This window comes from Oncorhynchus gorbuscha, unplaced genomic scaffold (assembly GCF_021184085.1).
Source record: "Oncorhynchus gorbuscha isolate QuinsamMale2020 ecotype Even-year unplaced genomic scaffold, OgorEven_v1.0 Un_scaffold_722, whole genome shotgun sequence".
Taxonomy (NCBI): Eukaryota; Metazoa; Chordata; class Actinopteri; order Salmoniformes; family Salmonidae; genus Oncorhynchus; species Oncorhynchus gorbuscha.
Window position 1 is genome coordinate 17,501 of NW_025745779.1, and position 27,854 is coordinate 45,354.

Sequence of the window (27,854 nt, forward strand, 5' to 3'; positions counted from 1 at the left end):
GAAGACTGAGGAGCCTGGGGAGCTGAAGACTGAGGAGCCTGGGGAGCTGAAGACTGAGGAGCATGGGGAGCTGAAGACTGAGGAGCCTGGGGAGCTGAAGACTGAGGAGCCTGGGGCTGGGGAGCTGAAGACTGAGGAGCCTGGGGCTGGGGAGCTGAAGACTGAGGAGCCTGGGGAGCTGAAGACTGAGGAGCCTGGGGCCTGGGGAGCTGAAGACTGAGGAGCCTGGGGAGCTGAAGACTGAGGAGCCTGGGGCCTGGGGAGCTGAAGACTGAGGAGCCTGGGGCCTGCGGAACTGAAGACTGAGGAGCCTGGGGAGCTGAAGACTGAGGAGCCTGGGGAGCTGAAGACTGAGGAGCCCGGGGAGGTGAAGACTGAGGAGCCCGGGGAGGTGAAGACTGAGGAGCCCGGGGAGCTGAAGACTGAGGAGCCCGGGGAGCTGAAGACTGAGGAGCCCGGGGAGCTGAAGACTGAGGAGCCCGGGGAGCTGAAGACTGAGGAGCCCGGGGAGCTGAAGACTGAGGAGTGCCTGGGGAGCTGATGACTGAGGAGCCCGGGGAGCTGAAGACTGAGGAGTGCCTGGGGAGCTGAAGACTGAGGAGCCTGGGGAGCTGAAGACTGAGGAGTGCCTGGGGAGCTGAAGACTGAGGAGCCTGGGGAGCTGAAGACTGAGGAGCCTGGGGAGCTGAAGACTGAGGAGCCTGGGGGGCTGAAGACTGAGGAGCCTGGGGCCTGGGGAGCTGAAGACTGAGGAGCCTGGGGAGCTGAGGACTGAGGAGCCTGGGGCCTGGGGAGCTGAAGACTGAGGAGCCTGGGGCCTGCGGAGCTGAAGACTGAGGAGCCTGGGGAGCTGAAGACTGAGGAGCCTGGGGGGCTGAAGACTGAGGAGCCTGGGGAGCTGAAGACTGAGGAGCCCGGGGAGCTGAAGACTGAGGAGCCCGGGGAGGTGAAGACTGAGGAGCCCGGGGAGGTGAAGACTGAGGAGCCCGGGGAGCTGAAGACTGAGGAGCCCGGGGAGCTGAAGACTGAGGAGCCCGGGGAGCTGAAGACTGAGGAGCCCGGGGAGCTGAAGACTGAGGAGCCCGGGGAGCTGAAGACTGAGGAGTGCCTGGGGCCTGGGGAGCTGAAGACTGAGGAGCCTGGGGAGCTGAAGACTGAGGAGCCTGGGGCCTGGGGAGCTGAAGACTGAGGAGCCTGGGGAGCTGAAGACTGAGGAGCCTGGGGCCTGGGGAGCTGAAGACTGAGGAGCCTGGGGCCTGCGGAACTGAAGACTGAGGAGCCTGGGGAGCTGAAGACTGAGGAGCCTGGGGAGCTGAAGACTGAGGAGCCCGGGGAGGTGAAGACTGAGGAGCCCGGGGAGGTGAAGACTGAGGAGCCCGGGAGCTGAAGACTGAGGAGCCCGGGGAGCTGAAGACTGAGGAGCCCGGGAGCTGAAGACTGAGGAGCCCGGGAGCTGAAGACTGAGGAGCCCGGGAGCTGAAGACTGAGGAGCCCGGGAGCTGAAGACTGAGGAGTGCCTGGGGAGCTGATGACTGAGGAGCCCGGGGAGCTGAAGACTGAGGAGTGCCTGGGGAGCTGAAGACTGAGGAGCCTGGGGAGCTGAAGACTGAGGAGTGCCTGGGGAGCTGAAGACTGAGGAGCCTGGGGAGCTGAAGACTGAGGAGCCTGGGGAGCTGAAGACTGAGGAGCCTGGGGGGCTGAAGACTGAGGAGCCTGGGGCCTGGGGAGCTGAAGACTGAGGAGCCTGGGGAGCTGAGGACTGAGGAGCCTGGGGCCTGGGGAGCTGAAGACTGAGGAGCCTGGGGCCTGCGGAGCTGAAGACTGAGGAGCCTGGGGAGCTGAAGACTGAGGAGCCTGGGGGGCTGAAGACTGAGGAGCCTGGGGAGCTGAAGACTGAGGAGCCCGGGGAGCTGAAGACTGAGGAGCCCGGGGAGGTGAAGACTGAGGAGCCCGGGGAGGTGAAGACTGAGGAGCCCGGGAGCTGAAGACTGAGGAGCCCGGGGAGCTGAAGACTGAGGAGCCCGGGAGCTGAAGACTGAGGAGCCCGGGGAGCTGAAGACTGAGGAGCCCGGGAGCTGAAGACTGAGGAGTGCCTGGGGCCTGGGGAGCTGAAGACTGAGGAGCCTGGGGAGCTGAAGACTGAGGAATTCCTGGGGCCTGGGGAGCTGAAGACTGAGGAGTGCCTGGGAGTTGAAGACTGAGGAGCCCGGGGAGCTGAAGACTGAGGAGCCCGGGGAGCTGAAGACTGAGGAGCCTGGGGAGCTGATGACTGAGGAGCCCGGGGAGCTGAAGACTGAGGAGTGCCTGGGGAGCTGAAGACTGAGGAGCCTGGGGGGCTGAAGACTGAGGAGCCTGGGGAGCTGAAGACTGAGGAGCCTGGGGGGCTGAAGACTGAGGAGCCTGGGGAGCTGAAGACTGAGGAGCCTGGGGAGCTGAAGACTGAGGAGCCTGGGGAGCTGAAGACTGAGGAGCCTGGGGCCTGGGGAGCTGAAGACTGAGGAGCCTGGGGCTGGGGAGCTGAAGACTGAGGAGCCTGGGGCTGGGGAGCTGAAGACTGAGGAGCCTGGGGAGCTGAAGACTGAGGAGCCTGGGGAGCTGAAGACTGAGGAGCCTGGGGAGCTGAAGACTGAGGAGCCTGGGGAGCTGAAGACTGAGGAGCCTGGGACTGGGGAGCTGAAGACTGAGGAGCCTGGGGAGCTGAAGACTGAGGAGCCTGGGGGGCTGAAGAGTGAGGAGCCCGGGGCCTGGGGAGCTGAAGACTGAGGAGCCTGGGGCCTACGGAGCTGAAGACTGAGGAGCCTGGGGAGCTGAAGACTGAGGAGCCTGGGGGGCTAAAGACTGAGGAGTCCGGGGAGCTGAAGACTGAGGAGCCCGGGGAGCTGAAGACTGAGGAGCCCGGGGAGGTGAAGACTGAGGAGCCCGGGGAGGTGAAGACTGAGGAGCCCGGGGAGGTGAAGACTGAGGAGCCCGGGGAGCTGAAGACTGAGGAGCCCGGGGAGCTGAAGACTGAGGAGCCCGGGAGCTGAAGACTGAGGAGCCCGGGAGCTGAAGACTGAGGAGCCCGGGGAGCTGAAGACTGAGGAGTGCCTGGGGCCTGGGGAGCTGAAGACTGAGGAGCCTGGGGAGCTGAAGACTGAGGAATTCCTGGGGCCTGGGGAGCTGAAGACTGAGGAGTGCCTGGGAGTTGAAGACTGAGGAGCCCGGGGAGCTGAAGACTGAGGAGCCCGGGGAGCTGAAGACTGAGGAGCCTGGGGAGCTGATTACTGAGGAGCCCGGGGAGCTGAAGACTGAGGAGTGCCTGGGGAGCTGAAGACTGAGGAGCCTGGGGAGCTGAAGACTGAGGAGTGCCTGGGGAGCTGAAGACTGAGGAGCCTGGGGAGCTGAAGACTGAGGAGTGCCTGGGGAGCTGAAGACTGAGGTGCCTGGGGAGCTGAAGACTGAGGAGTGCCTGGGGAGCTGAAGACTGAGGAGCCTGGGGAGCTGAAGACTGAGGAGTGCCTGGGGAGCTGAAGACTGAGGAGCCTGGGGAGCTGAAGACTGAGGAGCCCTGGGGCTGAGGAGCTGAAGACTGAGGAGCCTGGGTCCGGGGAGCTGAAGACTGAGGAGCCCTGGGGCTGAGGAGCTGAAGACTGAGGAGCATGGGGAGCTGAAGACTGAGGAGCCTGGGGGGCTGAAGACTGAGGAGCCTGGGGAGCTGAAGACTGAGGAGCCTGGGGAGCTGAAGACTGAGGAGCCTGGGGACCTGAAGACTGAGGAGCCTGGGGCCTGGGGAGCTGAAGACTGAGGAGCCTGGGGCTGGGGAGCTGAAGACTGAGGAGCCTGGGGCTGGGGAGCTGAAGACTGAGGAGCCTGGGGAGCTGAAGACTGAGGAGCCTGGGGAGCTGAAGACTGAGGAGCCTGGGGAGCTGAAGACTGAGGAGCCTGGGGAGCTGAAGACTGAGGAGCCTGGGGCTGGGGTGCTGAAGACTGAGGAGCCTGGGGAGCTGAAGACTGAGGAGCCTGGGGGCTGAAGAGTGAGGAGCCTGGGGCCTGGGGAGCTGAAGACTGAGGAGCCTGGGGAGCTGAAGACTGAGGAGCCTGGGGCCTGGGGAGCTGAAGACTGAGGAGCCTGGGGCCTGCGGAGCTGAAGACTGAGGAGCCTGGGGAGCTGAAGACTGAGGAGCCTGGGGGGCTGAAGACTGAGGAGCCTGGGGAGCTGAAGACTGAGGAGCCCGGGGAGCTGAAGACTGAGGAGCCCGGGGAGGTGAAGACTGAGGAGCCCGGGGAGGTGAAGACTGAGGAGCCCGGGGAGCTGAAGACTGAGGAGCCCGGGGAGCTGAAGACTGAGGAGCCCGGGGAGCTGAAGACTGAGGAGCCCGGGGAGCTGAAGACTGAGGAGCCCGGGGAGCTGAAGACTGAGGAGTGCCTGGGGCCTGGGGAGCTGAAGACTGAGGAGCCTGGGGAGCTGAAGACTGAGGAATTCCTGGGGCCTGGGGAGCTGAAGACTGAGGAGTGCCTGGGAGCTGAAGACTGAGGAGCCAGGGGAGCTGAAGACTGAGGAGCCCGGGGAGCTGAAGACTGAGGAGCCTGGAGCCTGGGGAGCTGAAGACTGAGGGGTCTGGGGAGCTGAAGACTGAGGAGCCTGGAGCCTGGGGAGCTGAAGACTGAGGAGCCTGGCTGCAGTGGGGCACCTGGACATGTGTCCTGCATCCCAAATGGAACCCCAATCCCTACAGAAGTGCCCTATCGGCCCTCTCCAACAGTAGAACACTATATAAGGAATAGGATGTCGTTTGATGTTGTTTTGCAGCGGGCCTACCCGGGTGTTGAATACCAGGATGTAAGGACAGACCCCTAATCTCCCCTTTGTGTTGGAGGCAGTGTCACCCATCAATTCTCCTCTGAAACAATGAGCTTTGTTCACCCATCGAAGCCAGAGCAGCCTACTATAAGGGGGAGTGCCAGATGGCACCCTATTCCCTATATAGTTCACACTTTCCACCAGGACCCATAGGGCATAGGGTGCCATGTGGGATACAGCCTATATCGGAGCCACAGAGCAGCTTACTGTATATCTGAGCCACAGAGCAGCTTACTGTATATCTGAGCCACAGAGCAGCTTACTGTATATCTGAGCCACAGAGCAGCATACTGTATATCTGAGCCACAGAGCAGTTTACTGTATATCTGAGCCACAGAGCAGTTTACTGTATATCTGAGCCACAGAGCAGTTTACTGTATATCTGAGCCACAGAGCAGCTTACTGTATATCTGAGCCACAGAGCAGCTTACTGTATATCTGAGCCACAGAGCAGCATACTGTATATCTGAGCCACAGAGCAGTTTACTGTATATCTGAGCCCACAGAGCAGCTTACTGTATATCTGAGCCACAGAGCAGCTTACTGTATATCTGAGCCACAGAGCAGTTTACTGTATATCTGAGCCACAGAGCAGTTTACTGTATATCTGAGCCACAGAGCAGCTTACTGTATATCTGAGCCACAGAGCAGTTTACTGTATATCTGAGCCACAGAGCAGTTTACTGTATAGCTGAGCCTACTGTAGTGTTTTCTTATAAAGTCAACCAATTCTAAATCTGCTCCTGAGTCGACCAATCACAATGACACTCACATCTAAATCTGGGTATTCAGCAGAGGCCTCTGGAAACAAAACACCTCACCTCCACTAGACTCATGAGACCAGAAACAAAACACCTCACCTCCACTAGACTCATGAGACCAGAAACAAAACACCTCACCTCCACTAGACTCATGAGACCAGAAACAAAACACCTCACCTCCACTAGACTCATGAGACCAGAAACAAAACACCTCACCTCCACTAGACTCATGAGACCAGAAACAAAACACCTCACCTCCACTAGACTCATGAGACCAGAAACAAAACACTCTGAGACCAGAAACAAAACACCTCACCTCCACTAGACTCATGAGACCAGAAACAAAACACCTCACCTCCACTAGACTCATGAGACCAGAAACAAAACACCTCACCTCCACTAGACTCATGAGACCAGAAACAAAACACCTCACCTCCACTAGACTCATGAGACCAGAAACAAAACACCTCACCTCCACTAGACTCATGAGACCAGAAACAAAACACCTCACCTCCACTAGACTCATGAGACCAGAAACAAAACACCTCACCTCCACTAGACTCATGAGACCAGAAACAAAACACCTCACCTCCACTAGACTCATGAGACCAGAAACAAAACACCTCACCTCCACTAGACTCATGAGACCAGAAACAAAACACCTCACCTCCACTAGACTCATGAGACCAGAAACAAAACACCTCACCTCCACTAGACTCATGAGACCAGAAACAAAACACACCTCCACTAGACCTGAGACCAGAAACAAAACACCTCACCTCCACTAGACTCATGAGACCAGAAACAAAACACCTCACCTCCACTAGACTCATGAGACCAGAAACAAAACACCTCACCTCCACTAGACTCATGAGACCAGAAACAAAACACCTCACCTCCACTAGACTCATGAGACCAGAAACAAAACACCTCACCTCCACTAGACTCATGAGACCAGAAACAAAACACCTCACCTCCACTAGACTCATGAGACCAGAAACAAAACACCTCACCTCCACTAGACTCATGAGACCAGAAACAAAACACCTCACCTCCACTAGACTCATGAGACCAGAAACAAAAACACCTCCACCTCACCTCCACTAGACTCATGAGACCAGAAACAAAACACCTCACCTCCACTAGACTCATGAGACCAGAAACAAAACACCTCACCTCCACTAGACTCATGAGACCAGAAACAAAACACCTCACCTCCACTAGACTCATGAGACCAGAAACAAAACACCTCCCTCACCTCCACTAGACTCATGAGACCAGAAACAAAACACCTCACCTCCACTAGACTCATGAGACCAGAAACAAAACACCTCACCTCCACTAGACTCATGAGACCAGAAACAAAACACCTCACCTCCACTCACCTCCACTAGACTCATGAGACCAGAAACAAAACACCTCACCTCCACTAGACTCATGAGACCAGAAACAAAACACCTCACCTCCACTAGACTCATGAGACCAGAAACAAAACACCTCACCTCCACTAGACTCATGAGACCAGAAACAAAACACCTCACCTCCACTAGACTCATGAGACCAGAAACAAAACACCTCACCTCCACTAGACTCATGAGACCAGAAACAAAACACCTCACCTCCACTAGACTCATGAGACCAGAAACAAAACACCTCACCTCCACTAGACTCATGAGACCAGAAACAAAACACCTCACCTCCACTAGACTCATGAGACCAGAAACAAAACACCTCACCTCCACTAGACTCATGAGACCAGAAACAAAACACCTCACCTCCACTAGACTCATGAGACCAGAAACAAAACACCTCACCTCCACTAGACTCATGAGACCAGAAACAAAACACCTCACCTCCACTAGACTCATGAGACCAGAGACCAGAAACAAAACACCTCACCTCCACTAGACTCATGAGACCAGAAACAAAACACCTCACCTCCACTAGACTCATGAGACCAGAAACAAAACACCTCACCTCCACTAGACTCATGAGACCAGAAACAAAACACCTCACCTCCACTAGACTCATGAGACCAGAAACAAAACACCTCACCTCCACTAGACTCATGAGACCAGAAACAAAACACCTCACCTCCACTAGACTCATGAGACCAGAAACAAAAAACACCTCACCTCCACTAGACTCATGAGACCAGAAACAAAACACCTCACCTCCACTAGACTCATGAGACCAGAAACAAAACACCTCACCTCCACTAGACTCATGAGACCAGAAACAAAACACCTCACCTCCACTAGACTCATGAGACCAGAAACAAAACACCTCACCTCCACTAGACTCATGAGACCAGAAACAAAACACCTCACCTCCACTAGACTCATGAGACCAGAAACAAAACACCTCACCTCCACTAGACTCATGAGACCAGAAACAAAACACCTCACCTCCACTAGACTCATGAGACCAGAAACAAAACACCTCACCTCCACTAGACTCATGAGACCAGAAACAAAACACCTCACCTCCACTAGACTCATGAGACCAGAAACAAAACACCTCACCTCCACTAGACTCATGAGACCAGAAACAAAACACCTCACCTCCACTAGACTCATGAGACCAGAAACAAAACACCTCACCTCCACTAGACTCATGAGACCAGAAACAAAACACCTCACCTCCACTAGACTCATGAGACCAGAAACAAAACACCTCACCTCCACTAGACTCATGAGACCAGAAACAAAACACCTCACCTCCACTAGACTCATGAGACCAGAAACAAAACACCTCACCTCCACTAGACTCATGAGACCAGAAACAAAACACCTCACCTCCACTAGACTCATGAGACCAGAAACAAAACACCTCACCTCCACTAGACTCATGAGACCAGAAACAAAACACCTCACCTCCACTAGACTCATGAGACCAGAAACAAAACACCTCACCTCCACTAGACTCATGAGACCAGAAACAAAACACCTCACCTCCACTAGACTCATGAGACCAGAAACAAAACACCTCACCTCCACTAGACTCATGAGACCAGAAACAAAACACCTCACCTCCACTAGACTCATGAGACCAGAAACAAAACACCTCACCTCCACTAGACTCATGAGACCAGAAACAAAACACCTCACCTCCACTAGACTCATGAGACCAGAAACAAAACACCTCACCTCCACTAGACTCATGAGACCAGAAACAAAACACCTCACCTCCACTAGACTCATGAGACCAGAAACAAAACACCTCACCTCCACTAGACTCATGAGACCAGAAACAAAACACCTCACCTCCACTAGACTCATGAGACCAGAAACAAAACACCTCACCTCCACTAGACTCATGAGACCAGAAACAAAACACCTCACCTCCACTAGACTCATGAGACCAGAAACAAAACACCTCACCTCCACTAGACTCATGAGACCAGAAACAAAACACCTCACCTCCACTAGACTCATGAGACCAGAAACAAAACACCTCACCTCCACTAGACTCATGAGACCAGAAACAAAACACCTCACCTCCACTAGACTCATGAGACCAGAAACAAAACACCTCACCTCCACTAGACTCATGAGACCAGAAACAAAACACCTCACCTCCACTAGACTCATGAGACCAGAAACAAAACACCTCACCTCCACTAGACTCATGAGACCAGAAACAAAACACCTCACCTCCACTAGACTCATGAGACCAGAAACAAAACACCTCACCTCCACTAGACTCATGAGACCAGAAACAAAACACCTCACCTCCACTAGACTCATGAGACCAGAAACAAAACACCTCACCTCCACTAGACTCATGAGACCAGAAACAAAACACCTCACCTCCACTAGACTCATGAGACCAGAAACAAAACACCTCACCTCCACTAGACTCATGAGACCAGAAACAAAACACCTCACCTCCACTAGACTCATGAGACCAGAAACAAAACACCTCACCTCCACTAGACTCATGAGACCAGAAACAAAACACCTCACCTCCACTAGACTCATGAGACCAGAAACAAAACACCTCACCTCCACTAGACTCATGAGACCAGAAACAAAACACCTCCACTAGACCTGAGACCAGAAACAAAACACCACCTCCACTAGACTCATGAGACCAGAAACAAAACACCTCACCTCCACTAGACTCATGAGACCAGAAACAAAACACCTCACCTCCACTAGACTCATGAGACCAGAAACAAAACACCTCACCTCCACTAGACTCATGAGACCAGAACTAAAACATGATCCCTTCCTCATATCTAATCTACCATCAACATTAAAACATAATCCCTTCCTCATATCTAATCTACCATCAACCTTAAAACATAATCCCTTCCTCATATCTAATCTACCATCAACCTTAAAACATAATCCCTTCCTCATATCTAATCTACCATCAACCTTAAAACATGATCCCTTCCTCATATCTAATCTACCATCAACATTAAAACATAATCCCTTCCTCATATCTAATCTACCATCAACCTTAAAACATGATCCCTTCCTCATATCTAATCTACCATCAACCTTAAAACATAATCCCTTCCTCATATCTAATCTACCATCAACATTAAAACATAATCCCTTCCTCATATCTAATCTACCATCAACCTTAAAACATGATCCCTTCCTCATATCTATTCTACCATCAACATTAAAACATAATCCCTTCCTCATATCTAATCTACCATCAACCTTAAAACATGATCCCTTCCTCATATCTAATCTACCATCAACATTAAAACATAATCCCTTCCTCATATCTAATCTACCATCAACATTAAAACATGATCCCTTCCTCATATCTAATCTACCATCAACATTAAAACATAATCCCTTCCTCATATCTAATCTACCATCAACATTAAAACATAATCCCTTCCTCATATCTAATCTACCATCAACCTTAAAACATGATCCCTTCCTCATATCTAATCTACCATCAACATTAAAACATAATCCCTTCCTCATATCTATTCTACCATCAACCTTAAAACATGATCCCTTCCTCATATCTAATCTACCATCAACCTTAAAACATAATCCCTTCCTCATATCTAATCTACCATCAACCTTAAAACATGATCCCTTCCTCATATCTAATCTACCATCAACCTTAAAACATAATCCCTTCCTCATATCTAATCTACCATCAACCTTAAAACATGATCCCTTCCTCATATCTAATCTACCATCAACCTTAAAACATGATCCCTTCCTCATATCTAATCTACCATCAACCTTAAAACATAATCCCTTCCTCATATCTAATCTACCATCAACCTTAAAACATGATCCCTTCCTCATATCTAATCTACCATCAACCTTAAAACATGATCCCTTCCTCATATCTATTCTACCATCAACCTTAAAACATGATCCCTTCCTCATATCTAATCTACCATCAACCTTAAAACATGATCCCTTCCTCATATCTATTCTACCATCAACCTTAAAACATGATCCCTTCCTCATATCTAATCTACCATCAACCTTAAAACATAATCCCTTCCTCATATCTAATCTACCATCAACCTTAAAACATGATCCCTTCCTCATGTCTAGGTGTTTGGGGTTACCACACCACACTGTGTCTAGGTGTTTGGGGTTACCACACCACACTGTGTCTAGGTGTTTGGGGTTACCACACCACACCACACTGTGTCCAGGTGTTTGGGGTTACCACACCACACTGTGTCCAGGTGTTTGGGGTTACCACACCACACTGTGTCTAGGTGTTTGGAGTTACCACACCACACTGTGTCCAGGTGTTTGGGGTTACCACACCACACTGTGTCCAGGTGTTTGGGGTTACCACACCACACCACACTGTGTCCAGGTGTTTGGGGTTACCACACCACACTGTGTCTAGGTGTTTGGGGTTACCACACCACACTGTGTCCAGGTGTTTGGGGTTACCACACCACACTGTGTCCAGGTGTTTGGGGTTACCACACCACACTGTGTCCAGGTGTTTAGGGTTACCACACCACACTGTGTCCAGGTGTTTGGGGTTACCACAGCACACTGTGTCCAGGTGTTTGGGGTTACCACACCACACTGTGTCTAGGTGTTTGGGGTTACCACACCACACTGTGTCTAGGTGTTTGGGGTTACCACACCACACCACACTGTGTCCAGGTGTTTGGGGTTACCACACCACACTGTGTCTAGGTGTTTGGGGTTACCACACCACACCACACTGTGTCCAGGTGTTTGGGGTTACCACACCACACTGTGTCTAGGTGTTTGGGGTTACCACACCACACTGTGTCCAGGTGTTTGGGGTTACCACACCACACTGTGTCCAGGTGTTTGGGGTTACCACACCACACCACACTGTGTCTAGGTGTTTGGGGTTACCACACCACACTGTGTCCAGGTGTTTGGGGTTACCACACCACACTGTGTCCAGGTGTTTGGGGTTACCACACCACACAGCATGATATCAAAACAATATACAGTCTTGGAAGGAAATCAATAATTAGCCTGTGGCCCAATAAACACAGATATCCAACCGATTATGATCCTGACCCAGCCGATTGATGTTTGTTGTGGAACGAGATTGTATGTTTTTTTAAATGTCAAACACCACAGTGATTCACTAGATATGTTAGATAGCTGCTCAGCCCAGCCCATGTACCTGTTCTTGGGGAGACAAAGAATAACTACTAGAATTAAGGAACCAGTCATATGAAGGGTTAAAGAGTGTCTAGCTAGCAGGAGGAACTTGGCTCTAGTCATATGAAGGGTTAAAGAGCATCTAGCCAGCAGGACGAACTTGGCTCTAGTCATATGAAGGGTTAAAGAGCATCTAGCCAGCAGGAGGAACTTGGCTCCAGTCATATGAAGGGTTAAAGAGCATCTAGCCAGCAGGAGGAACTTGGCTCTAGTCATATGAAGGGTTAAAGAGCATCTAGCCAGCAGGAGGAACTTGGCTCTAGTCATATGAAGGGTTAAAGAGCATCTAGCCAGCAGGAGGAACTTGGCTCTAGTCATATGAAGGGTTAAAGAGCATCTAGCCAGCAGGAGGAACTTGGCTCTAGTCATATGAAGGGTTAAAGAGCATCTAGCCAGCAGGAGGAACTTGGCTCTAGTCATATGAAGGGCGTCTAGCCAGCAGGAGGAACTTGGCTCTAGTCATATGAAGGGTTAAAGGGCATCTAGCCAGCAGGACTAACTTGGCTCTAGTCATATGAAGGGTTAAAGAGCATCTAGCCAGCAGGAGGAACTTGGCTCCAGTCATATGAAGGGTTAAAGGGCATCTAGCCAGCAGGAGGAACTTGGCTCTAGTCATATGAAGAGCATCTAGCCAGCAGGAGGAACTTGGCTCTAGTCATATGAAGGGCATCTAGCCAGCAGGAGGAACTTGGCTCTAGTCATATGAAGGGCATCTAGCCAGCAGGAGGAACTTGGCTCTAGTCATATGAAGGGTTGAAGAGCATCTAGCCAGCAGGAGGAACTTGGCTCTAGTCATATGAAGGGTTAAAGAGCATCTAGCCAGCAGGAGGAACTTGGCTCTAGTCATATGAAGGGTTAAAGAGCATCTAGCCAGCAGGAGGAACTTGGCTCTAGTCATATGAAGGGCATCTAGCCAGCAGGAGGAACTTGGCTCCAGTCATATGAAGAGCATCTAGCCAGCAGGAGGAACTTGGCTCTAGTCATATGAAGGGTTAAAGAGCATCTAGCCAGCAGGAGGAACTTGGCTCTAGTCATATGAAGGGTTAAAGAGCATCTAGCCAGCAGGAGGAACTTGGCTCTAGTCATATGAAGGGTTAAAGGGCATCTAGCCAGCAGGAGGAACTTGGCTCTAGTCATATGAAGAGCATCTAGCCAGCAGGAGGAACTTGGCTCCAGTCATATGAAGGGTTGAAGAGCATCTAGCCAGCAGGAGGAACTTGGCTCCAGTCATATGAAGGGTTGAAGAGCATCTAGCCAGCAGGAGGAACTTGGCTCTAGTCATATGAAGGGTTAAAGAGCATCTAGCCAGCAGGAGGAACTTGGCTCTAGTCATATGAAGGGTTAAAGGGCATCTAGCCAGCAGGAGGAACTTGGCTCTAGTCATATGAAGAGCATCTAGCCAGCAGGAGGAACTTGGCTCTAGTCATATGAAGGGTTAAAGAGCATCTAGCCAGCAGGAGGAACTTGGCTCCAGTCATATGAAGAGCATCTAGCCAGCAGGAGGAACTTGGCTCTAGTCATATGAAGAGCATCTAGCCAGCAGGAGGAACTTGGCTCTACTCATATGAAGGGTTAAAGGGCGTCTAGCCAGCAGGAGGAACTTGGCTCTAGTCATATGAAGAGCATCTAGCCAGCAGGAGGAACTTGGCTCTACTCATATGAAGGGTTAAAGGGCATCTAGCCAGCAGGAGGAACTTGGCTCTACTCATATGAAGAGCATCTAGCCAGCAGGAGGAACTTGGCTCTAGTCATATGAAGAGCATCTAGCCAGCAGGAGGAACTTGGCTCTAGTCATATGAAGGGTTAAAGGGCATCTAGCCAGCAGGAGGAACTTGGCTCCAGTCATATGAAGGGTTAAAGGGCATCTAGCCAGCAGGAGGAACTTGGCTCCAGTCATATGAAGAGCATCTAGCCAGCAGGAGGAACTTGGCTCTAGTCATATGAAGAGCATCTAGCCAGCAGGAGGAACTTGGCTCCAGTCATATGAAGAGCATCTAGCCAGCAGGAGGAACTTGGCTCTAGTCATATGAAGGGTTGAAGAGCATCTAGCCAGCAGGAGGAACTTGGCTGTAGTCATATGAAGAGCATCTAGCCAGCAGGAGGAACTTGGCTCTAGTCATATGAAGGGCATCTAGCCAGCAGGAGGAACTTGGCTCTAGTCATATGAAGGGTTAAAGGGTGTCTAGCCAGCAGGAGGAACTTGGCTCTAGTCATATGAAGGGTTAAAGAGCATCTAGCCAGCAGGAGGAACTTGGCTCTAGTCATATGAAGGGCATCTAGCCAGCAGGAGGAACTTGGCTCTAGTCATATGAAGGGCATCTAGCCAGCAGGAGGAACTTGGCTCTAGTCATATGAAGGGTTAAAGAGCATCTAGCCAGCAGGAGGAACTTGGCTCTAGTCATATGAAGGGTTAAAGAGCATCTAGCCAGCAGGAGGAACTTGGCTCTAGTCATATGAAGGGCATCTAGCCAGCAGGAGGAACTTGGCTCTAGTCATATGAAGGGCATCTAGCCAGCAGGAGGAACTTGGCTCTAGTCATATGAAGGGTTAAAGGGCATCTAGCCAGCAGGAGGAACTTGGCTCTAGTCATATGAAGGGCATCTAGCCAGCAGGAGGAACTTGGCTCTAGTCATATGAAGGGCATCTAGCCAGCAGGAGGAACTTGGCTCTAGTCATATGAAGGGTTAAAGGGCATCTAGCCAGCAGGAGGAACTTGGCTCTAGTCATATGAAGGGCATCTAGCCAGCAGGAGGAACTTGGCTCTAGTCATATGAAGGGTTAAAGAGCATCTAGCCAGCAGGAGGAACTTGGCTCTAGTCATATGAAGGGTTAAAGGGCATCTAGCCAGCAGGAGGAACTTGGCTCCAGTCATATGAAGAGCATCTAGCCAGCAGGAGGAACTTGGCTCTAGTCATATGAAGGGTTAAAGAGCATCTAGCCAGCAGGAGGAACTTGGCTCTAGTCATATGAAGGGTTAAAGAGCATCTAGCCAGCAGGAGGAACTTGGCTCCAGTCATATGAAGAGCATCTAGCCAGCAGGAGGAACTTGGCTCCAGTCATATGAAGAGCATCTAGCCAGCAGGAGGAACTTGGCTCTAGTCATATGAAGAGCATCTAGCCAGCAGGAGGAACTTGGCTCTAGTCATATGAAGGGTTAAAGGGTGTCTAGCCAGCAGGAGGAACTTGGCTCTAGTCATATGAAGGGTTAAAGAGCATCTAGCCAGCAGGAGGAACTTGGCTCTAGTCATATGAAGGGCATCTAGCCAGCAGGAGGAACTTGGCTCTAGTCATATGAAGGGTTAAAGAGCATCTAGCCAGCAGGACTAACTTGGCTCTAGTCATATGAAGGGTTAAAGGGCGTCTAGCCAGCAGGACTAACTTGGCTCTAGTCATATGAAGGGTTAAAGGGCATCTAGCCAGCAGGACTAACTTGGCTCTAGTCATATGAAGGGTTAAAGGGCATCTAGCCAGCAGGAGGAACTTGGCTCCAGTCCAATCACAGTCACAGTTTGTTCGCAGCTCATTAGACTACTGGTGCTTCGGCGCCCCGCCCCCTCATTCAAACGTCCTCAAAGTTATAAAGTGCGTAATAACTTATGGGTTTTCTATGTGAGTAGATATGACACTGGCTACCTAACTCGGTAATAAGTTATTAACTCTATAAAGTCAGCAGCGAGATGGTGGTTTTATAGATGGGTTTTGTGCCTTTAAGGCCGCCTGTTCATTAGGAGTTGGTTTCAAATGACGCCAACCTTTTATTTTTATCTCAATGACCTCATCCTCTATGGTTGAAGTTTACTAAAACCAGTGAATCTTTTTCATCTCATAGATTTTTTTGTAGTTTTCTTCTCTTTTACTCTTCGTTAAACCGAGTTTACAACAACTTTAACTTGATAATTAGATGTCGATGATGTTAAACGGCGCTTTCTGACAGCGACTTCTCTAACGGTAAGTTTCCCCGAAATTTCTATAAATGACGAAGCGAGTATATATCGCAACCGGGCCTTGTAGATTACGGAGTTTCCCATATGTGAGTTGAACCGGGAGAGCGGAAAGTAACATAATGTACGAAACTGTACCAGGCGACTTTTACTAGAAATAAGAATTGGAGATCAGTCCGAATGTTGGACCGAATCGGCCCGACACCGCATTTGATGTCACGGAGGTAGAACCTTGTTGGTGATTAGGAAGGTTAGTAGACTGGTTATCCACCCTAAGCAAAGTGACAGTCTAGAAGTTAGAGGGGAAATGTTCAAAATAAAAGTGCTAAGTAATCAATTTAAATAATTATAGCAATCTATTGGTCTTGTAAAAACCATTAGGCCTAGGCATGTAATGTGAGTGATTTTACAACGTAATCCTAGTAGACCTATCATTGGACCAGAAGGAAACGGTGTTATATAGTCTAGTCCTAGTCGGGGGGTTGTCGAGAGATTTGAATGTGAATAAAGAGATACTCCGTAATTTAGTCACAGTAAAACACTGTCACAAACTCACACACTGTTTGATAACACTGTGGACGATGAGACGTTATTACCATGTAATAATGACATGTCGGGGTTGTTATGGGGCGGTCTACTTTCCTTGGAAAAGAAGAATGAACAAGAGAAAGCTATTTACATACATACAAACACCTGGCACGTACATCCACACCTGGCCCAAGGCTGGGCTGGTAGGGGGTTAGTATCCTGGGAAGTATAGCAGGTGAATGTACATCCACACCTGGCCCAAGGCTGGGCTGGTAGGGGGTTAGTATCCTGGGAAGTATAGCAGGTGAATGTACATCCACACCTGGCCCAAGGCTGGGCTGGTAGGGGGTTAGTATCCTGGGAAGTATAGCAGGTGAATGTACATCCACACCTGGCCCAAGGCTGGGCTGGTAGGGGGTTAGTATCCTGGGAAGTATAGCAGGTGAATGTACATCCACACCTGTCCCAAGGCTGGGCTGGTAGGGGGTTAGTATCCTGGGAAGTATAGCAGGTGAATGTACATCCACACCTGGCCCAAGGCTGGGCTGGTAGGGGTTAGTATCCTGGGAAGTATAGCAGGTGAATGTACATCCACACCTGGCCCAAGGCTGGGCTGGTAGGGGGTTAGTATCCTGGGAAGTATAGCAGGTGAATGTACATCCACACCTGTCCCAAGGCTGGGCTGGTAGGGGGTTAGTATCCTGGGAGGTATAGCAGGTGAATGTACATCCACACCTGGCCCAAGGCTGGGCTGGTAGGGGGTTAGTATCCTGGGAAGTATAGCAGGTGAATGTACATCCACACCTGTCCCAAGGCTGGGCTGGTAGGGGGTTAGTATCCTGGGAAGTATAGCAGGTGAATGTACATCCACACCTGGCCCAAGGCTGGGCTGGTAGGGGGTTAGTATCCTGGGAAGTATAGCAGGTGAATGTACATCCACACCTGGCCCAAGGCTGGGCTGGTAGGGGGTTAGTATCCTGGGAAGTATAGCAGGTGAATGTACATCCACACCTGGCCCAAGGCTGGGCTGGTAGGGGGTTAGTATCCTGGGAAGCTGGGAAGTATAGCAGGTGAATGTACATCCACACCTGGCCCAAGGCTGGGCTGGTAGGGGGTTAGTATCCTGGGAAGTATAGCAGGTGAATGTACATCCACACCTGGCCCAAGGCTGGGCTGGTAGGGGGTTAGTATCCTGGGAAGTATAGCAGGTGAATGTACATCCACACCTGGCCCAAGGCTGGGCTGGTAGGGGGTTAGTATCCTGGGAAGTATAGCAGGTGAATGTACATCCACACCTGGCCCAAGGCTGGGCTGGTAGGGGGTTAGTATCCTGGGAAGTATAGCAGGTGAATGTACATCCACACCTGGCCCAAGGCTGGGCTGGTAGGGGGTTAGTATCCTGGGAAGTATAGCAGGTGAATGTACATCCACACCTGGCCCAAGGCTGGGCTGGTAGGGGTTAGTATCCTGGGAAGTATAGCAGGTGAATGTACATCCACACCTGGCCCAAGGCTGGGCTGGTAGGGGGTTAGTATCCTGGGAAGTATAGCAGGTGAATGTACATCCACACCTGGCCCAAGGCTGGGCTGGTAGGGGTTAGTATCCTGGGAAGTATAGCAGGTGAATGTACATCCACACCTGGCCCAAGGCTGGGCTGGTAGGGGGTTAGTATCCTGGGAAGTATAGCAGGTGAATGTACATCCACACCTGGCCCAAGGCTGGGCTGGTAGGGGGTTAGTATCCTGGGAAGTATAGCAGGTGAATGTACATCCACACCTGGCCCAAGGCTGGGCTGGTAGGGGGTTAGTATCCTGGGAAGTATAGCAGGTGAATGTACATCCACACCTGGCCCAAGGCTGGGCTGGTAGGGGTTAGTATCCTGGGAAGTATAGCAGGTGAATGTACATCCACACCTGGCCCAAGGCTGGGCTGGTAGGGGGTTAGTATCCTGGGAAGTATAGCAGGTGAATGTACATCTACACCTGGCCCAAGGCTGGGCTGGTAGGGGTTAGTATCCTGGGAAGTATAGCAGGTGAATGTACATCCACACCTGGCCCAAGGCTGGGCTGGTAGGGGGTTAGTATCCTGGGAAGTATAGCAGGTGAATGTACATCCACACCTGGCCCAAGGCTGGGCTGGTAGGGGGTTAGTATCCTGGGAAGTATAGCAGGTGAATGTACATCCACACCTGGCCCAAGGCTGGGCTGGTAGGGGGTTAGTATCCTGGGAAGTATAGCAGGTGAATGTACATCCACACCTGGCCCAAGGCTGGGCTGGTAGGGGGTTAGTATCCTGGGAAGTATAGCAGGTGAATGTACATCCACACCTGGCCCAAGGCTGGGCTGGTAGGGGGTTAGTATCCTGGGAAGTATAGCAGGTGAATGTACATCCACACCTGGCCCAAGGCTGGGCTGGTAGGGGGTTAGTATCCTGGGAAGTATAGCAGGTGAATGTACATCCACACCTGGCCCAAGGCTGGGCTGGTAGGGGGTTAGTATCCTGGGAAGTATAGCAGGTGAATGTACATCCACACCTGGCCCAAGGCTGGGCTGGTAGGGGTTAGTATCCTGGGAAGTATAGCAGGTGAATGTACATCCACACCTGGCCCAAGGCTGGGCTGGTAGGGGGTTAGTATCCTGGGAAGTATAGCAGGTGAATGTACATCCACACCTGGCCCAAGGCTGGGCTGGTAGTAGGGGTTAGTATCCTGGGAAGTATAGCAGGTGAATGTACATCCACACCTGGCCCAAGGCTGGGCTGGTAGGGGGTTAGTATCCTGGGAAGTATAGCAGGTGAATGTACATCCACACCTGGCCCAAGGCTGGGCTGGTAGGGGGTTAGTATCCTGGGAAGTATAGCAGGTGAATGTACATCCACACCTGGCCCAAGGCTGGGCTGGTAGGGGGTTAGTATCCTGGGAAGTATAGCAGGTGAATGTACATCCACACCTGGCCCAAGGCTGGGCTGGTAGGGGGTTAGTATCCTGGGAAGTATAGCAGGTGAATGTACATCCACACCTGGCCCAAGGCTGGGCTGGTAGGGGGTTAGTATCCTGGGAAGTATAGCAGGTGAATGTACATCCACACCTGGCCCAAGGCTGGGCTGGTAGGGGTTAGTATCCTGGGAAGTATAGCAGGTGAATGTACATCCACACCTGGCCCAAGGCTGGGCTGGTAGGGGGTTAGTATCCTGGGAAGTATAGCAGGTGAATGTACATCCACACCTGGCCCAAGGCTGGGCTGGTAGGGGGTTAGTATCCTGGGAAGTATAGCAGGTGAATGTACATCCACACCTGGCCCAAGGCTGGGCTGGTAGGGGTTAGTATCCTGGGAAGTATAGCAGGTGAATGTACATCCACACCTGGCCCAAGGCTGGGCTGGTAGGGGGTTAGTATCCTGGGAAGTATAGCAGGTGAATGTACATCCACACCTGGCCCAAGGCTGGGCTGGTAGGGGGTTAGTATCCTGGGAAGTATAGCAGGTGAATGTACATCCACACCTGGCCCAAGGCTGGGCTGGTAGGGGGTTAGTATCCTGGGAAGTATAGCAGGTGAATGTACATCCACACCTGGCCCAAGGCTGGGCTGGTAGGGGTTAGTATCCTGGGAAGTATAGCAGGTGAATGTACATCCACACCTGGCCCAAGGCTGGGCTGGTAGGGGTTAGTATCCTGGGAAGTATAGCAGGTGAATGTACATCCACACCTGGCCCAAGGCTGGGCTGGTAGGGGGTTAGTATCCTGGGAAGTATAGCAGGTGAATGTACATCCACACCTGGCCCAAGGCTGGGCTGGTAGGGGGTTAGTATCCTGGGAAGTATAGCAGGTGAATGTACATCCACACCTGGCCCAAGGCTGGGCTGGTAGGGGGTTAGTATCCTGGGAAGTATAGCAGGTGAATGTACATCCACACCTGGCCCAAGGCTGGGCTGGTAGGGGTTAGTATCCTGGGAAGTATAGCAGGTGAATGTACATCCACACCTGGCCCAAGGCTGGGCTGGTAGGGGGTTAGTATCCTGGGAAGTATAGCAGGTGAATGTACATCCACACCTGGCCCAAGGCTGGGCTGGTAGGGGGTTAGTATCCTGGGAAGTATAGCAGGTGAATGTACATCCACACCTGGCCCAAGGCTGGGCTGGTAGGGGGTTAGTATCCTGGGAAGTATAGCAGGTGAATGTACATCCACACCTGGCCCAAGGCTGGGCTGGTAGGGGGTTAGTATCCTGGGAAGTATAGCAGGTGAATGTACATCCACACCTGGCCCAAGGCTGGGCTGGTAGGGGGTTAGTATCCTGGGAAGTATAGCAGGTGAATGTACATCCACACCTGGCCCAAGGCTGGGCTGGTAGGGGGTTAGTATCCTGGGAAGTATAGCAGGTGAATGTTATCAAGAGACAGTTTAGTTTTGTCAAAATATAAAGTGCCTTCAGAAAGTATTCATACCCCTTGACTTATTCCACATTTTGTTGTGTTACAGACTGAATTCGACATTTATTAAGTTGATTTGTTGTCTCACCCATCGACACACACTACCCCATAATGTGAAAATATAAAACATCCATCAGCAGTTTCCTTCCTCTCAGGCAACTGAGTTAGGAAGGAAGCCTGTGTCTTTGTAGTGAGTGGGTGTATTGATACACCATCCAAAGTGTAATGAAGAACTTCATTGATAACAACATTCTATATCACTTCATCATGCTCAAAGGCTCCTTTTTTAATTTTTTACATTTATTTTACCCATCATCCAATAGGTGCCCTTCTTTGCGAGGCATTGGAAAACCTCCCTGGTCTTTGTGGTCGAATGTGTGTTTGAAATTCACTGCTCGACAGATCATTTTACGTGTGGGGTACAGAGATAAGGTTGTCATACAAAAATCACATTAAACATTATTATTATTGCACTTATGCAACTTATTGTGTGACTTTTTAAGCACGTTTTTACTCCTGAACGTATTTAGGCTCGACATAACACAAGGGAGACATTTTTTTATTTTTAAATATTATTTTAATTTCACCTTTATTTAACCAAATAGGCCAGTTGAGAACAAGTTCTCCTTTACAACTGCGACCTGGCCAAGATAAAGCAAAGCAGTGCGACACAAACAACAACACAGAGTTACACATGGAATAAACAAGCGTACAGTCAATAACACAGTAGAAAAAAATCTATAAATCTATATACAGTGAGTGCAAATGAAGGGGGTAACCCCAAATGAAATGAGGTAAGTTAAGGGAGTTAAGGCAATAAATAGGCCATGGTGGTGAAGTCATTACAATATAGCAATTAAACACTGGAATGGTAGATGTGCAGAAGATGAATGTGCAGGTAGAGATACTGGGGTGCAAAGGAGCAAGATAAATAAATAAATACTGTATGGGGATGAGGTAGTTGGATGGGCTATTTACAGATGGGCTGTGTACAGGTGCAGTGATCTGTGAGCTGCTCTGACAGCTGGTGCTTAAAGCTAGCGCTGCTATGGTGACAGCTGGTGCTGTCAGAGCAGTGAGGGAGATATGAGTCTTCAGCTTCAGTGATTTTTGCAGTTCCTTCCAGTCATTGGGGGCAGAGAACTACATTACTTATATGCTAGCCATAGTTATCTCTGTTCTACATTACTATATACTAGTCATCTCTGTTCTACATTACTATATACTAGTCATAGTCATCTCTGTTCTACATTACTATATACTAGTCATCTCTGTTCTACATTACTATATACTAGTCATCTCTGTTCTACATTACTATATACTAGTCATCTCTGTTCTACATTACTATATACTAGTCATAGTCATCTCTGTTCTACATTATTATATACTAGCCATCTCTGTTCTACATTACTATATACTAGTCATCTCTGTTCTACATTACTATATACTAGTCATCTCTGCTCTACATTACTATATACTAGTCATCTCTGCTCTACATTACTATATACTAGTCATCTCTGTTCTGCAATACTATATACTAGTCATAGTCATCTCTGTTCTACATTATTATATACTAGCCATCTCTGTTCTACATTACTATATACTAGTCATCTCTGTTCTACATTACTATATACTAGTCATCTCTGTTCTACATTACTATATACTAGTCATAGTCATCTATGTTCTACATTACTATATACTAGTCATCTCTGTTCTACATTACTATATACAAGTCAGTCATCTCTGTTCTACATTACTATATACTAGTCATCTCTGTTCTACATTACTATATACTAGTCATCTCTGTTCTACATTATTATATACTAGTCATAGTCATCTCTGTTCTACATTACTATATACTAGTCATCCCTGTTCTACATTACTATATACTAGTCATCTCTGTTCTACAATACTATATACTAGTCATAGTCATCTCTGTTCTACAATACTATATACTAGTCATAGTCATCTCTGTTCTACATTACTATATACTAGTCATCTCTGTTCTACATTACTATATACTAGTCATCTCTGTTCCACATTACTATATACTAGTCATCTCTGTTCTACATTACTATATACTAGTCATCTCTGTTCTACATTACTATATACTAGTCATCTCTGTTCTACATTACTATATACTAGTCATAGTCATCTCTGTTCTACATTATTATATACTAGTCATCTCTGTTCTACATTACTATATACTAGTCATCTCTGTTCTACAATACTATATACTAGTCATCTCTGTTCTACATTATTATATACTAGTCATAGTCATCTCTGTTCTACATTATTATATACTAGTCATCTCTGTTCTACATTACTATATACTAGTCATCTCTGTTCTACAATACTATATACTAGTCATCTCTGTTCTACATTACTATATACTAGTCATCTCTGTTCTACATTACTATATATACTAGTCATCTCTGTTCTACATTACTATATACTAGTCATCTCTGTTCTACAATACTATATACTAGTCATAGTCATCTCTGTTCTACATTATTATATACTAGTCATCTCTGTTCTACATTACTATATACTAGTCATCTCTGTTCTACAATACTATATACTAGTCATCTCTGTTCTACAATACTATATACTAGTCATCTCTGTTCTACATTATTATATACTAGTCATCTCTGTTCTACAATACTATATACTAGTCATAGTCATCTCTGTTCTACTTTACTATATACTAGTCATCTCTGTTCTACATTACTATATACTAGTCATCTCTGTTCTACATTACTATATACTAGTCATAGTCATCTCTGTTCTACATTACTATATACTAGTCATCTCTGTTCTACATTACTATATACTAGTCATCTCTGTTCTACATTACTATATACTAGTCATAGTCATCTCTGTTCTACATTACTATATACTAGTCATAGTCATCTCTGTTCTACATTACTATATACTAGTCATAGTCATCTCTGTTCTACATTATTATATACTAGTCATAGTCATCTCTGTTCTACATTATTATATACTAGTCATCTCTGTTCTACATTACTATATACTAGTCATCTCTGTTCTACAATACTATATACTAGTCATCTCTGTTCTACATTACTATATACTAGTCATCTCTGTTCTACATTACTATATACTAGTCATCTCTGTTCTACATTACTATATACTAGTCATAGTCATCTCTGTTCTACATTACTATATACTAGTCATCTCTGTTCTACAATACTATATACTAGTCATAGTCATCTCTGTTCTACTTTACTATATACTAGTCATCTCTGTTCTACATTACTATATACTAGTCATCTCTGTTCTACATTACTATATACTAGTCATCTCTGTTCTACATTACTATATACTAGTCATAGTCATCTCTGTTCTACATTATTATATACTAGTCATAGTCATCTCTGTTCTACATTACTATATACTAGTCATCCCTGTTCTACATTACTATATACTAGTCATAGTCATCTCTGTTCTACATTATTATATACTAGTCATCCCTGTTATACATTACTATATACTAGTCATCTCTGTTCTACATTACTATATACTAGTCATCTCTGTTCTACATTACTATATACTAGTCATCTCTGTTCTACATTACTATATACTAGTCATCTCTGTTCTACATTATTATATACTAGTCATCTCTGTTCTACATTACTATATACTAGTCATCTCTGTTCTACATTACTATATACTAGTCATCTCTGTTCTACATTACTATATACTAGTCATAGTCATCTCTGTTCTACATTATTATATACTAGTCATAGTCATCTCTGTTCTACATTACTATATACTAGTCATCCCTGTTCTACATTACTATATACTAGTCATCTCTGTTCTACATTATTATATACTAGTCATAGTCATCTCTGTTCTACATTACTATATACTAGTCATCCCTGTTCTACATTACTATATACTAGTCATAGTCATCTCTGTTCTACATTATTATATACTAGTCATCCCTGTTATACATTACTATATACTAGTCATCTCTGTTCTACATTACTATATACTAGTCATCTCTGTTCTACATTACTATATACTAGTCATCTCTGTTCTACATTACTATATACTAGTCATCTCTGTTCTACATTATTATATACTAGTCATCTCTGTTCTACATTACTATATACTAGTCATCTCTGTTCTACATTACTATATACTAGTCATCTCTGTTCTACATTACTATATACTAGTCATCTCTGTTCTACATTACTATATACTAGTCATCTCTGTTCTACAATACTATATACTAGTCATCTCTGTTCTACAATACTATATACTAGTCATCTCTGTTCTACAATACTATATACTAGTCATCTCTGTTCTACAATACTATATACTAGTCATAGTCATCTCTGTTCTACAATACTATATACTAGTCATAGTCATCTCTGTTCTACAATACTATATACTAGTCATAGTCATCTCTGTTCTACAATACTATATACTAGTCATCTCTGTTCTACATTACTATATACTAGTCATCTCTGTTCTACATTACTATATACTAGTCATCTCTGTTCCACATTACTATATACTAGTCATCTCTGTTCTACATTACTATATACTAGTCATCTCTGTTCTACATTACTATATACTAGTCATAGTCATCTCTGTTCTACATTATTATATACTAGTCATCTCTGTTCTACAATACTATATACTAGTCATCTCTGTTCTACATTATTATATACTAGTCATAGTCATCTCTGTTCTACATTATTATATACTAGTCATCTCTGTTCTACATTACTATATACTAGTCATCTCTGTTCTACAATACTATATACTAGTCATCTCTGTTCTACATTACTATATACTAGTCATCTCTGTTCTACATTACTATATACTAGTCATCTCTGTTCTACATTACTATATATACTAGTCATCTCTGTTCTACATTACTATATACTAGTCATCTCTGTTCTACATTACTATATACTAGTCATAGTCATCTCTGTTCTACATTATTATATACTAGTCATCTCTGTTCTACATTACTATATACTAGTCATCTCTGTTCTACATTACTATATACTAGTCATAGTCATCTCTGTTCTACATTATTATATACTAGTCATCTCTGTTCTACAATACTATATACTAGTCATCTCTGTTCTACATTATTATATACTAGTCATAGTCATCTCTGTTCTACATTATTATATACTAGTCATCTCTGTTCTACAATACTATATACTAGTCATCTCTGTTCTACATTACTATATACTAGTCATCTCTGTTCTACAATACTATATACTAGTCATCTCTGTTCTACATTACTATATACTAGTCATCTCTGTTCTACATTACTATATACTAGTCATCTCTGTTCTACATTACTATATACTAGTCATCTCTGTTCTACATTACTATATATACTAGTCATCTCTGTTCTACATTACTATATACTAGTCATCTCTGTTCTACATTACTATATACTAGTCATAGTCATCTCTGTTCTACATTATTATATACTAGTCATCTCTGTTCTACATTACTATATACTAGTCATCTCTGTTCTACAATACTATATACTAGTCATCTCTGTTCTACATTATTATATACTAGTCATCTCTGTTCTACAATACTATATACTAGTCATAGTCATCTCTGTTCTACTTTACTATATACTAGTCATCTCTGTTCTACATTACTATATACTAGTCATCTCTGTTCTACATTACTATATATACTAGTCATCTCTGTTCTACATTACTATATACTAGTCATCTCTGTTCTACATTACTATATACTAGTCATAGTCATCTCTGTTCTACATTACTATATACTAGTCATCTCTGTTCTACATTACTATATACTAGTCATCTCTGTTCTACATTACTATATACTAGTCATAGTCATCTCTGTTCTACATTACTATATACTAGTCATCTCTGTTCTACATTACTATATACTAGTCATCTCTGTTCTACATTACTATATACTAGTCATCTCTGTTCTACATTACTATATACTAGTCATCTCTGTTCTACATTACTATATACTAGTCATCTCTGTTCTACATTACTATATACTAGTCATAGTCATCTCTGTTCTACATTACTATATACTAGTCATCTCTGTTCTACATTACTATATACTAGTCATCTCTGTTCTACATTACTATATACTAGTCATCTCTGTTCTACATTACTATATACTAGTCATCTCTGTTCTACAATACTATATACTAGTCATCTCTGTTCTACATTACTATATACTAGTCATCTCTGTTCTACATTACTATATACTAGTCATAGTCATCTCTGTTCTACATTATTATATACTAGTCATCTCTGTTCTACATTACTATATACTAGTCATCTCTGTTCTACAATACTATATACTAGTCATCTCTGTTCTACATTATTATATACTAGTCATCTCTGTTCTACAATACTATATACTAGTCATAGTCATCTCTGTTCTACTTTACTATATACTAGTCATCTCTGTTCTACATTACTATATACTAGTCATCTCTGTTCTACATTACTATATATACTAGTCATCTCTGTTCTACATTACTATATACTAGTCATCTCTGTTCTACATTACTATATAGTCATAGTCATCTCTGTTCTACATTATTACTACTAGTCATCTCTGTTCTACATTACTATACTAGTCATCTCTGTTCTACATTACTATATACTAGTCATAGTCTAGTCAATCTCTG

The 27,854-nt window shown here is 46.7% G+C and overlaps 1 protein-coding gene across 2 annotated transcripts in view; it reads left to right on the plus strand.

Moving 5' to 3' along the window:
• The first annotated feature begins 15,849 nt into the window (after positions 1-15,849).
• The window catches only part of LOC124019915 (dual specificity protein phosphatase 16-like), a 71,801-nt gene continuing 59,796 nt past the window's right edge, over positions 15,850-27,854 (plus strand). The window contains exon 1 of one of the 2 annotated variants that reach the window (XM_046335357.1): positions 15,850-16,214. The gene's annotated coding sequence lies outside the window, so the exon portion shown is untranslated. Of the gene's footprint in view, positions 16,215-16,273; positions 16,458-27,854 lie in introns of those variants that run through there. The other variant, XM_046335359.1, reaches the window with a different exon arrangement.